The sequence below is a fragment of the Miscanthus floridulus genome, chromosome 19 (assembly GCF_019320115.1).
Source record: "Miscanthus floridulus cultivar M001 chromosome 19, ASM1932011v1, whole genome shotgun sequence".
In the NCBI taxonomy this organism is placed as follows: Eukaryota; Viridiplantae; Streptophyta; class Magnoliopsida; order Poales; family Poaceae; genus Miscanthus; species Miscanthus floridulus.
The window spans coordinates 52,078,169-52,089,338 of record NC_089598.1 but is presented as its reverse complement, the minus strand read 5'-3'; the positions used below and the strand labels follow the sequence as shown (position 1 = coordinate 52,089,338).

General features: G+C 40.3%; 1 non-coding gene across 1 annotated transcript; it reads left to right on the top strand.

Annotated features, from left to right (window-relative positions):
• Positions 1-2,459: 2,459 nt before the first annotated feature.
• On the top strand, positions 2,460-2,566 carry LOC136530234 (small nucleolar RNA R71). Its single transcript, XR_010777718.1, has one exon. It is a non-coding gene; the product is annotated as a small nucleolar RNA R71 (small nucleolar RNA).
• Positions 2,567-11,170: the final 8,604 nt, after the last annotated feature.

The window sequence follows — 11,170 nt, the reverse complement described above, 5'->3', positions numbered from 1 at the left end:
ATCCTTGGTGTCACTTTATTTCTGGTTTATGATGGATAAGTCTAGCTGAGTACATTCGAGTACTCAGGGTTTATCCCACCATGTTGCAGGTGAAGTTCTCGGCCTGCTAAAGATGGTGGCTAACCGTCGGTGGGCTCGGTTACTCTATATTTAGTTCTCATCTATATGCTTTTGTCTGAGGATGTCACTTATGCTAGCAATGTATTTGGAACTTATATTAAGGTAATCCTTTAAAAGCTATGTTGTTTTCACTAAGCGGTTTTGAAACCCAAACTTGTACTATTATTTGTGAACCCATTTGTAATATTATTTCCGCTGCAACTCTACATATGGGATGTGTATTTGCTTAATCAAGCGATCTTGGTTGTGATGTTGATTTACTGAGGTCCTTCATGACACTCGGCGGACTACCGGGTTTATATAAGTAAAAGTATGTGCGTGTCAACGTGCTAAACGGGGACAGTCGTACTTGATCTTGTATAAATTGGGTGGTTCTGTTACAATGGTGGTGGGTCCCAAGTGTTTGTGGGTCTCGGTGCCCATATTTCTACCTTATATATGTATAAAAATGCAATGCAGAAAATAGTTTATGATAATATGTAATATAAGAAGATGAATGATGGTATTTTTAATTTTTACGCCTCCATGTTAAATATTTCTTTTTGGGTTTTTACACTCCTGTAAATATTATTTACATGGGGCTTGAATTTTTATAATGCCATGATGAGTATTTTTATTTTATTTTTCTAATGCAGATGTTGAAAAGTAAATATGCCCAAGTAAAATATAATGCGAAAAATAATTATAGATAACTACCGAGTTACCTCCCGGTGAGGGTTCGGTATTTTGAGTCCAACGGACAGGACTTCCCCGTTCAGGTTTATTCTTCAGGTATATCCTCGGTCCCAGATATTGAGACATAATACTCACTTCTCATGCCACTCTAGATTGGAGCATTGTTCTGGTCTTAGCTTGAAAGCGAACCGCTCTTCCTTTCCATTCATATGGAATTTAATTTCTCTGGCTTCGACATCAGTGTGAGCATTTGTAGTACTCAGGAAGGGTCTCCCAAGTATGAGGGGTGTCTTCATGTCCTCCTACATGTCAAGTACTACAAAATCTACAGGAACAAAGAAATTTCATATTTTTACCAGAATATTCTCAGCGATTCCTGCAAGGTAGCAGACCGATTGGTCGACCAGTTGCAAACACATCGATGTTGGTGTGAGTATTCAATAGTCGAGCTTGTTAAAGACCTTTTTGGGCATGACACTGACACTTGCTCCTAAGATCGCATAACGCATTCTCAAAGTTCTGGCTCCCGATCGAACAATCGATAGTGGGACATCCTAGATCCTTCTTCTTGATAGGTGACGTGTTTAGGATGGCCACACTACACTCCTCCATTAACTTGATTACCTTAGTGGAAGGCAGTGGCCTTTTATTGTTGAGAATGTCTCTGAGATACTTCGCCTAGGTAGGTACCTAGTATGGAATCTAGCAACAGGAATATTGATATATAACTTTTGAATTACCTCTACTGAACTTACCAAACTACTCATCCATTTTGGCTTTCCGATTTCTACGTGAAAACAGTTGGAGGGTCGTGTCATGAAAATCTTGTTGTAACTCTTGCTCTTGTGGCCCAATTTCTTCAACTTCATCGGTTCTCTTCTCCTCTTCCTGCACTACCACTGGTGTCTTACATGTCCTTGTCGGATGATCACATGTAGACTTGCCACCTCTTGTGGTTATGGCATTTACCTTCTCAAGGTTAGTGGCAAAAGGCAGAGCAGCAGCCAACTGGGCAAATTGTGATTCTATCTTTTTATTATAGCTAAGTTGGTCTTTTATGGCGGAAGAAAAACTATCTATTTTACTATTTATGTTTTCTAGGATCTTATCATTAAAAGCAAGCTTCTTAGAAATATTCTCATTAATCCTAGCTTGTTCTAAGATCAAGTCTCTCAAGGATGGCTATTTAGAATTAGAAGAATTATAGTAATTACCTGGGTACTTACCTTGGCAATTTAACCATTGTTGTTGATTCCATCCTTGTCTCTATTGTTGTGGAGCAGAATTATTGATGATGATATTTGCATCCTCCTGATATTCAGGGAATTCAACCCCCAAATATTATCCATAGGTGTTTTGAGCATTGAACGCATCTTGAATGGGCAGATGATCTCTCTTGTAGTTGGCTCACTGTTCAATCCAATTCAACAAGACGTCCATCTTGGTTGATAGTGCACACAACTCTTCTAGTACTTCTTCGCTCTTATTGCATAATTGAATATTGCATTGAGACCAGCCTTGATTAGAGGACTATCTTCTCCATGAGAGTTTTAGCTTTTCCAAGGGTGAGTGACATAAATGATCCTCCAGTAGTTGCATCTAGTTGTTCATGAGCTTTCTGAGTTAATCCATGGTAAAAGCTTTGCATGAGCAACCAATCTTCCATCCCATGATGAGGACAATCTGAAATATATTCTTGGAAATATTCCCATGCTTCTGGAATGGTTTCTCCCTTCTGTTGTTGGAAATTGGAAATCTTTCCTCTTAAGGCATTGGTCTTGCCTATAGGGAAGAACTTTTCTAGGAAGGCCTTTGAACACTTTGCCCACATGTTGATGTGATCTTTGTTGATGTAGAACCATTGCATCGCCCGTCCCACAACTGAGAATGGAAATAAGAGAAGTAGTATGATGTCTTGAGCAACGTCCTTGATGACGACTGTGCTACTTATCTCTAGAAAATTCTAAAGATGAGCACTAGCATCTTCATGTGCCTTTCCACCAAATGGGGTAGCTTGCACCATGTTGATGAGGCTTGGCTTGAGCTCAAACTCGAGGTTGGTAGTTCTAAGTGTTGGTCTAGTGCGAATGTTCTCGGTGCTTGGAGCAGAGAACTCACTGTAGGGTCTTGTCAGCCATAGCTTCAAAAACTAGTGTTGAGCTTCCTCTTGATTTGGTTGATTCTGATTGATGGAAATTATTCGTAAATCGCAACCAATCCTACAATACCCTATATAAGATATGAACAAAGACAAACAAGGGTAAGCTTGCTAAAGTAGAGGTGTTATGATTTTATCAATAAGTATTTATTTGTTCAATTCTCTTAGCCATGTGCCCCTCCCCGGCAACGACGACAGAAATGTTTGTTGACATTTCTTAGCATCACTGTTTACTAAGTTGTCATCCCTAGCATGATGCTAGAAATGCATTGTTGGTAATTATAAATGACACTTGAAAACTCAGAGGAAAATTATATATATATATATTAAAGTATCCGCAAGCGTACATATAATATATCATTGTAGCATTTCACCTGAGAGTATGCCAGGTATTGTTATTTATATTTTATCCACAGGGAGGAGCTATGGAGTTGTGTTGGCATAGAGATATTGTCAAATATATACTTATGAGAAAACCACTCTCATGCTATGGCAGGGGTAAGTCAAATGATAAATGAATAATAAGTGTAAGGTAATAATGGTATTCTAGAGATAAAAATAGAGACTCATAAAATATAGTACAGCTAAGCAAGAGATTCATTAAGATCAAAAGATTCCTAAGTCATTCCTTATTTACTAAGTCTTTTGTACACCCAAGTATATACACTCTCATCTATAGCATAACAAACTTTGGATTTATGCATAAGTAACATTACTAAGGAAGATCAAGAACAAAGCTTGTCTCCCTTCGCAACCGTGTTCTACTTGCTCTACAAACGGGGAGTGGACTACAAAGGACTCAACAGGAGTGTCACATCCATGATCTACCACATGACCTAGGGTGCAAAATGCATCCATAGGCAAACAATATCTAAGCACCATGCTTACATAGTGTTGACCACTTAACTCACTCGAGTACTAAGCTAAGAGCTTTACGAACATATGCATAAATTCATCATCAATCATAACTATATCAAGCATATAACTAGAGTAAACTAGGAACATAATAAATAGCAACATAATATTGAAGTAGCACAAAGTCATAAATTTAGAGATACAATGGCTATACCAGTCTCCAGACGGCAGATCCAGAATCCTTAGCAATAGCCCACACTCTACTTGAACCATGCTAGCTAACCTATACTAGAAACTTGAAGAATTAGAGCTCTATTCTCTTCTCTCTAGAAACCCTAATTTTTTATCTGATCTTGACTTATGGCAGCATGCTCTAGAGAGGTGGTAGGGGCTGGTTATATAGGTCAGAATGTCAATCCTGAGCCCTCGGATCAAACCGACTTGAAAGAACAGCGTAGATGCAATCCTTAAGGCGGTGGAGAACTGACGTACAAAGGAGGGACTGCTAGGTGGGGATAGGGGGCTGAGTGGTCTATAGGTAGGGCCGGCTGGCCCCACATGTCAGCATCTCAGCCTCTGCTTTGGTGTGGTGTCTTCCTGAGTCTTTTAGAACCTTCTAGGGTAGTTTTCACTGTAGATAAGTGTGTTTTTATTTGACAATTTGATCCCTCTTGACAGTTTCCTAGATAAACCCTACTGAAACACAAATTCACCAAAACTTATGGAAATTGTCAGTTTAAACCCCCTAGATCTATGTTGGTGATGTTGTTTATATGTTTATTCAAGTTAAGTTGACGGTTTATGATGAATGATAACTACCGTCAACAGTCACCATTAAGAAAAGCATAACGTAGGCTAGTGGGTAGGGGTTTAAGTTCAACCAGACGTTGTGCCAGTGCTTCCTCCTTCGGAAGGTCTATAGTCTCACCAAAGTTGTCCCCCTCTTCAATGAAGAGTTTGGCATCTGTTGGTATTTATTAACGTGTCACTTGTTTTAAGTAGTCACCCTATGTTGTTGACATTCCTTAGCATCTTTTACTAAGTTGTCATCCCTAGTGCTGGTGCCAAAAATGCTTGTTGGTACTACCTAGTACCACTTCTAGAATGACACTAAGAAGTACTTTAATATTTCATGTGACTAGAAAGAATGTATATAAATGAAAGGAATCTACAAGCACACGGATAATATACCATTGTAGCACTTTACCCAAGAGTATTCCAGGTATCGTTATTTATATTTTTACCACTGGAAAGGTCTGGCAAGGACATGTATTGATAACTTATGCTATTGATGGAAAAGTAAATCATAACCAATGTTCTACTCATAATAGGGATAAGTCAAGAGATAAATGGATATGATAAGTAATGATCAATGATAATTAATCACTCACAGTACTCCTTTCTATGGTATTAGCATGGTTAAGTAGAATATTAGAGGAATAATTCCTAAGTCATTCTTAATTATAAGTCAAAGCATACATTGATTAGTGCAATTACACCTAGTAATCATGGCTAAGATCAACTTCATATCTACACATAAGGGATATTACTAAGGAAGATTAAGAATAGAGCTTGTCTTCCTTCGTAACTAATCCTACTTGTATACCTATATTTGGGGAGTGGACTACAAAGGACTCAATAGGAGTGTCACATCCGCGATCTACCACATGGCCCAGAATATAGGGTGTATCCACAGGTAAACAACGTATAAGCACCACGCTTACACAATGTCGACCACTCACCCCATGTACTTTGGAGCAAACGCTATATGAACTTATGCATGAACATGATGATAATCTAACTATACTAAGCATATAATCAAAGTAGACGATGAACATTATAACTAGGAATATGATAAATATGAAGATGAATGTCATAACAATTGTAGCAAACATATAAAAGTAATGAGAGATATAAAAGAGAGGGTGTACAAAGATTATACCAAACCACACTCTTGACATGATCGGGAATCAAAGTAAAGCCTACTTGTCTCCCTCTAGACTAGCCTAACTAGCTATGCCCTAGAATATGATGGAGCTCTAAGGATGATTATTGTTTCTATCATCTCAAAAGACCTATTCCCTTAGGGGGGTGGCAGGGGCTGGTTATATAGGCTGGAGCATCAATCCTGAGCCCTCGAATCAAACCGATTAAATAAATGGCGTTGATGCAATCTACGAGGCGGTGGAGAACCGACATAACAACAGTGGGCTAATAGGTGGGCCCTAGGGGCTGGCCAGCCTGCTGGTGGGGCTGGGCTTCTTCGGCGAGGAGTCCTCTTGAGTCTTCTAAAACCTTCTGGGGTTGTTTTCGCTGTGGATAAGTGCAATTAAGTCTAACATCTTGGTCTGCCTTGACGGTTTTCTAGATAAACCCTACAGAAATACAGATTCACCAAAACTCATGGAATTTGTTAGTTTAAACCCCTAGACCTTTGTTTGTGATTATATTTATGCCCTTATGCATGTTATATTGATGGTTTATAATGGTTGTTAGCTACCGTCAATAGCATCTTTCTCTAAGGCTGACTCGGGAGATTCAAAGGGCAAAACCGACATGACCTCCTCGGGTAGTTTTAAATAGGGAAGAGATTCTACCACTAAGTTTTTAGCTCGAGTGATAGGAATGAAGAAAGTGTCTCTCCCCAACTTTATGTCTAGGTCCCCTAATGTGGGTGGTTCTATGAAGAATTTTTCTAGGGGATGACCTATCATGATGTCAAAATCTTGGGTGTCAAAGACATGGAAATCAAGGGCCATTTCAATAATATCATGATGCACTGTTATGTTGTGTAGGATTCCATGTCCTTCTAGGTTGGAGCATGGGGAAACCCTAAGAGATTTGTTTGTTAGAGAAAGGGGTTCAGCACCTAAGTAGGTGTGTGCAAAAGATGTGGACATGAGGTTTGCTCTCACAGTAGGATTGTAAAGTATGTCCACCATGGTTCTATAGATTTGGCATTGGATGGTTAAAGAATGGGTGTGAATCTAAATTTCTTCAGAAGAAAGCTCTGCTTCCTCTACCCATTCACTGCTTAGGATAGAAGTCAACTCCCTAATGAATTCCCTAAGGAACTCTTTGTCTAGGGGTTGCAGGGTAGTGACAGGAACTGGTGGTCCCTTTTGTTATGAGTATTTTGAGGTATTTCCAAAATCTTCATGAAATTCATCCTTGAAAAATGGAAATTTTGAAGTTGGAAACCTTCCTTCGGAGTTTTTGGTTCGGGTGAGGGTCTTTGAATGTGAGCTATGGGTTCGGACTGAGCCGAAGAGACTTCCTCATGGCTTGATTTGGGCTCTACTCAGAGGGATTCTAGGGGAGGAGTGTTTTCTAGAATGCGGTCTAGCAACACTTCTCCTTCCGCTGTGGTTTTATGGGTAAACAAACCTCCGGCCCTGATATCAAGCTATAGGGCAGATTCATTGCTAAGACCTAACCAAAAATGTTGTAACAGCACATGGTTTGGTATAGACAAGTCTGGGCCAAAGTGTGTTAGGAGTGAAAATCTAGCCTATGCTGCACCTATGGTTTCCTTCTCTTTTTTATGGAAATTGAGAATCACCTATCATAGGGAAGCGATTCGAGATATAGGGAAGAACACGAGATAGAATCCATTCCTTAATTCTTCTCAATCTCCTTTTACCTTCCCTACGTTATGGGCATACCATTGTTTTGCCCACTCATCAAGAGAGAAGGGAAACTGACTTCAACTGAAGAGTTCCATGTGCCATGCCCGAAATGGTTAGGCATGCACAGAGCTGCTAAAATTCCTATAGGTGATGATATGGGTTTTTGTGATCTAACCTTGAGAAGGTTTGTTTTTGCACCATGACTATAAAGCCAGGGCGGAGTTCATAGCAAGAAGCTATGATTAGCTTTGAGAATTGTGGTGGCTCTAAGAACTCGCCCTTAGGGAGCAAAAAGTTGATGAATTGATGGTTGCTCCATTGGAAAAGGGTAAAAAGAAAAGAAAGGTAAAAACAAAAGATACACAGGGCGACTAGGTTTGGAGACTAAAATGACAACCGTTCCCTAGCAACGGCACCAGAAATGCTTGTTGGTATTTCTTAGCATAAGTGAAAGAATCTGCAAGTGCGTGGATATACTGTCGTAGCACTTCACCCAGAACTATTTAGGGTATCGTATTTTCCCAAAGGAACTGGATGTGTAAAGCCTCTTAGCTAGTTTGCCCAAGATAACAAGAAGAAAGACAGCTCGAAGTGAGGTTTTCTAAGGATAGAGAACCTAAGTTAAGGTAGCTTTACCACTATAGACTTACTTGGTCTGCCAAGCGTTGCTGGCCTATAGCTCTACGACATAACTGGACATGGGGGATTACAAGAGACGGATATGGCTGTCACCACTAGCCACCTACCCCTCAACCATAGAGTACAAGGCAAACGAAGGTAGTCTTTAGCCTAGACACCATGTCTATGCTATCAACTACTACTCTAGCGCACATGCAAGGGTTATCCGTCTTTATCAGGGCCCTTCTACTAGAGTATCCATCATGGGGACGAACGATGAACCTGCAAGAATATAGTGATCAAAGATAACATTTCTTAAGAACTCAGCACCAAAGATAAACACTAACCCTATACTTCAAGTAGTATTCGGTACATTGAGGTAAAAGTGTAGAGGGATCCAACAACCCTAGCACTCCATCCACTCGATGTACAAGGGTCGCCAAGTACAAGAAGTAGAGGTAGCCGACACTCTGGTACTCCTCCAACTCTTAGCTCACTCACTCCCTATTCTAATTCTAGCTAAAGCCTAGGTAGGAATGAAGCTCTTCTTCTCTTGTTGCTCTCTTATTGTGTGTTGATGATGAATGTGAGGAGGGGGTCTTCTTATATAGCTTGAGGAGGTTAGTTTGCTCATGTATTTTAGGAAAGCACCCATGCAACCGACCTCCTATAGCATTAATTAAACCTGCCTACAGAAGGTGGGGTCAGGCGGTGCTGGGGGCGATGTGGGCGCACCAAGGGTGGCAGCCGCACTAGGCCTAGCCCTGTCTCACCACCGCCTTCATGTGGTTGGTTCCTGAGTGGACTTGGGCCACTCTCACGCTGGTGCTTGGCCTAGATTTGGAGTTTGGATGGGCTTTGCTTGTGTTTTGCTTCAATGCGCCTTCTCGGTTGCGCATTTTAGTGTGTTTTCACATGTTGCCCTACAAAACATATATGTACCAAAACTCATGGAGAATGTGAGTCAAAAAGGCCTAATTCTAAGTTTTGGTCTTCACATTTTTGTTTAAATGTTGGTGGTAAAATTGTGAGTTAAGTATCGCCAACAGTCGCTACTAAGAATAGAGTTGAATCTAGTCCCCAGCAACGGCGCCAGAAATGCATGTTGGTATTTATTAACTTGTCACTTGTTTAAGTAGCCACCTAATGTTGTTGAATTTCTTAGCATCACATTTGCTAAGTTATCATCCCTAGCTATGATGCCAGAAATGCTTGTTGGTACTTTCTAGCGTCACCTATAGAATGGCACTAAGAAGTACTTAAGTATTTTATTGTGACTAGAAAGAATGCAAATATGTATATGAAGGGATCTGCAAGCGCATAGATAATTTACCATTGTAGCATTTCACCCGGGAGTATTTTAGGTATCGTTATTTATATTTTTTCACAGGGAAGGACTGACGGATGGAATATATTGATAACTTATACATATGATGGAGAGATAAACCATAATCATTACTCTACTCACAATAGGGTTAAGTCTAGAGATAAATATATATGAATAGTAAATGATAAATGATATTGATCACTCATAGTACTCCTTTCTATGGCATTAGCATGACTAAGTAGATATTAGAGAAATAATTCCTAAATCATTCTTAATTACAAGTCAAAGCATACTATGATTAGTGCAATTATACATAATAGTCATGGCTAAGATCAACTCCATATCTACACATAAGGGATATTACTAAGGAAGATCAAGAACAAAGCATGACTTCCTTCATAACTGGATCCTACTTGACCTATATTCAGGGAGTGGACTACAACAGACTCAATGGGAGTGTCACATCCATGATCTACCACATGGCCTGAAATATAGGGTGCATCCGTAGGTAAACAACGTAAAGCACCACGCTTACACAATGTCGACCACTCACCCCGTGTACTTTAGAGCGAGTGCTATACAAACTTATGCTTGAACATAAAGGCAATCTAGTTATACTAAGCATATAATCAAAGTAGATGATGAACATGACAACTAGGAACATGAATAATATTGAGAATAATGTCATATCAATTGTAGCAAACATATGAATAATGAAAGATACAAAAGAGGGTACAAGGGGCTATACCAAGCCACTGCTCTTGACAAGATCAGGAATCCAAGCGAAGCTTGCCTCCCTTTAGATCTAACCTAGCTAGCTATGCCCAAGAATATTATGGAGCTTTGAGGTTCTTCTCTAATTAGGGTTTTTGGATGATGACTTGATCAATGATCAGGGTTATGCCAGGGGGTGGTAGGGGCTGGTATATATCAGGGGAGATCATCAATCCTAAGCCCTCGAATCAAACCAACTTTAAAAAATAGCATAGATGCAAACTCTAAGGCAGTGGAGAACTGACTTCATGGGGAGGGGCTGCCATGTGGGCCTAGGGGGTCAGGCCAGCCTATAGGTGTGGCCTGCCTCTTATGGTCTTCTTCGGTGGTTTGCCTTCTAGTGTCCTCTAGAACCTTCAGGAGTTGTTTACAGTCGTGGATAATTGCGATTAAATCTGACATTTGGGTCCACCTTGATGGTTTTCTGGATAAATCCTACTGAAAACATAGATTCATCAAAACTTGTGGAATTTGTTTGTTTAAACCCCTAAACCTATGTTGGTGATCATTTTCATGCCCTTATTCAAGTTATATTAACTATTTATGATGGGTGTTACCTACCATCAACAAGTGTGGAGCTCGTTCTTCTTCTAGGTGAAGCGTTTGTCATTGTCCCATAGGGACTCATCCTTGTTGCACTGGTAGCTTGCGAGTTCCCACATGGAGCCAGGCTTGGTATATGCGCCTACAAAGTGGTTGATCAAGAGCCTCTCATGGTCAGACCAGTCCTAAATGCTACCCTTATTAAGGTGTTTGAGCCATGATCTAGCTGAATTGGCGAGGTATATGGAGATGTATTGTGCCACGAGCCAGTTCTTCATGTTCGAGTTCTCATTGTATCTCAGGAAGCTATGCGGTGCCCAAAAGGTCAATAGCATCGGGGTTCACCATATTTCCTTCCCAAAGGTGCTCAGCATGATCCGTGCAAGCAAGTGACCCCGCTTGTAGGAGTCCTAGACCAATAGCTCTCAGGGGTTTGGTTTTTTGGGGTTTCTCAAGTTCTGTTCACCATTG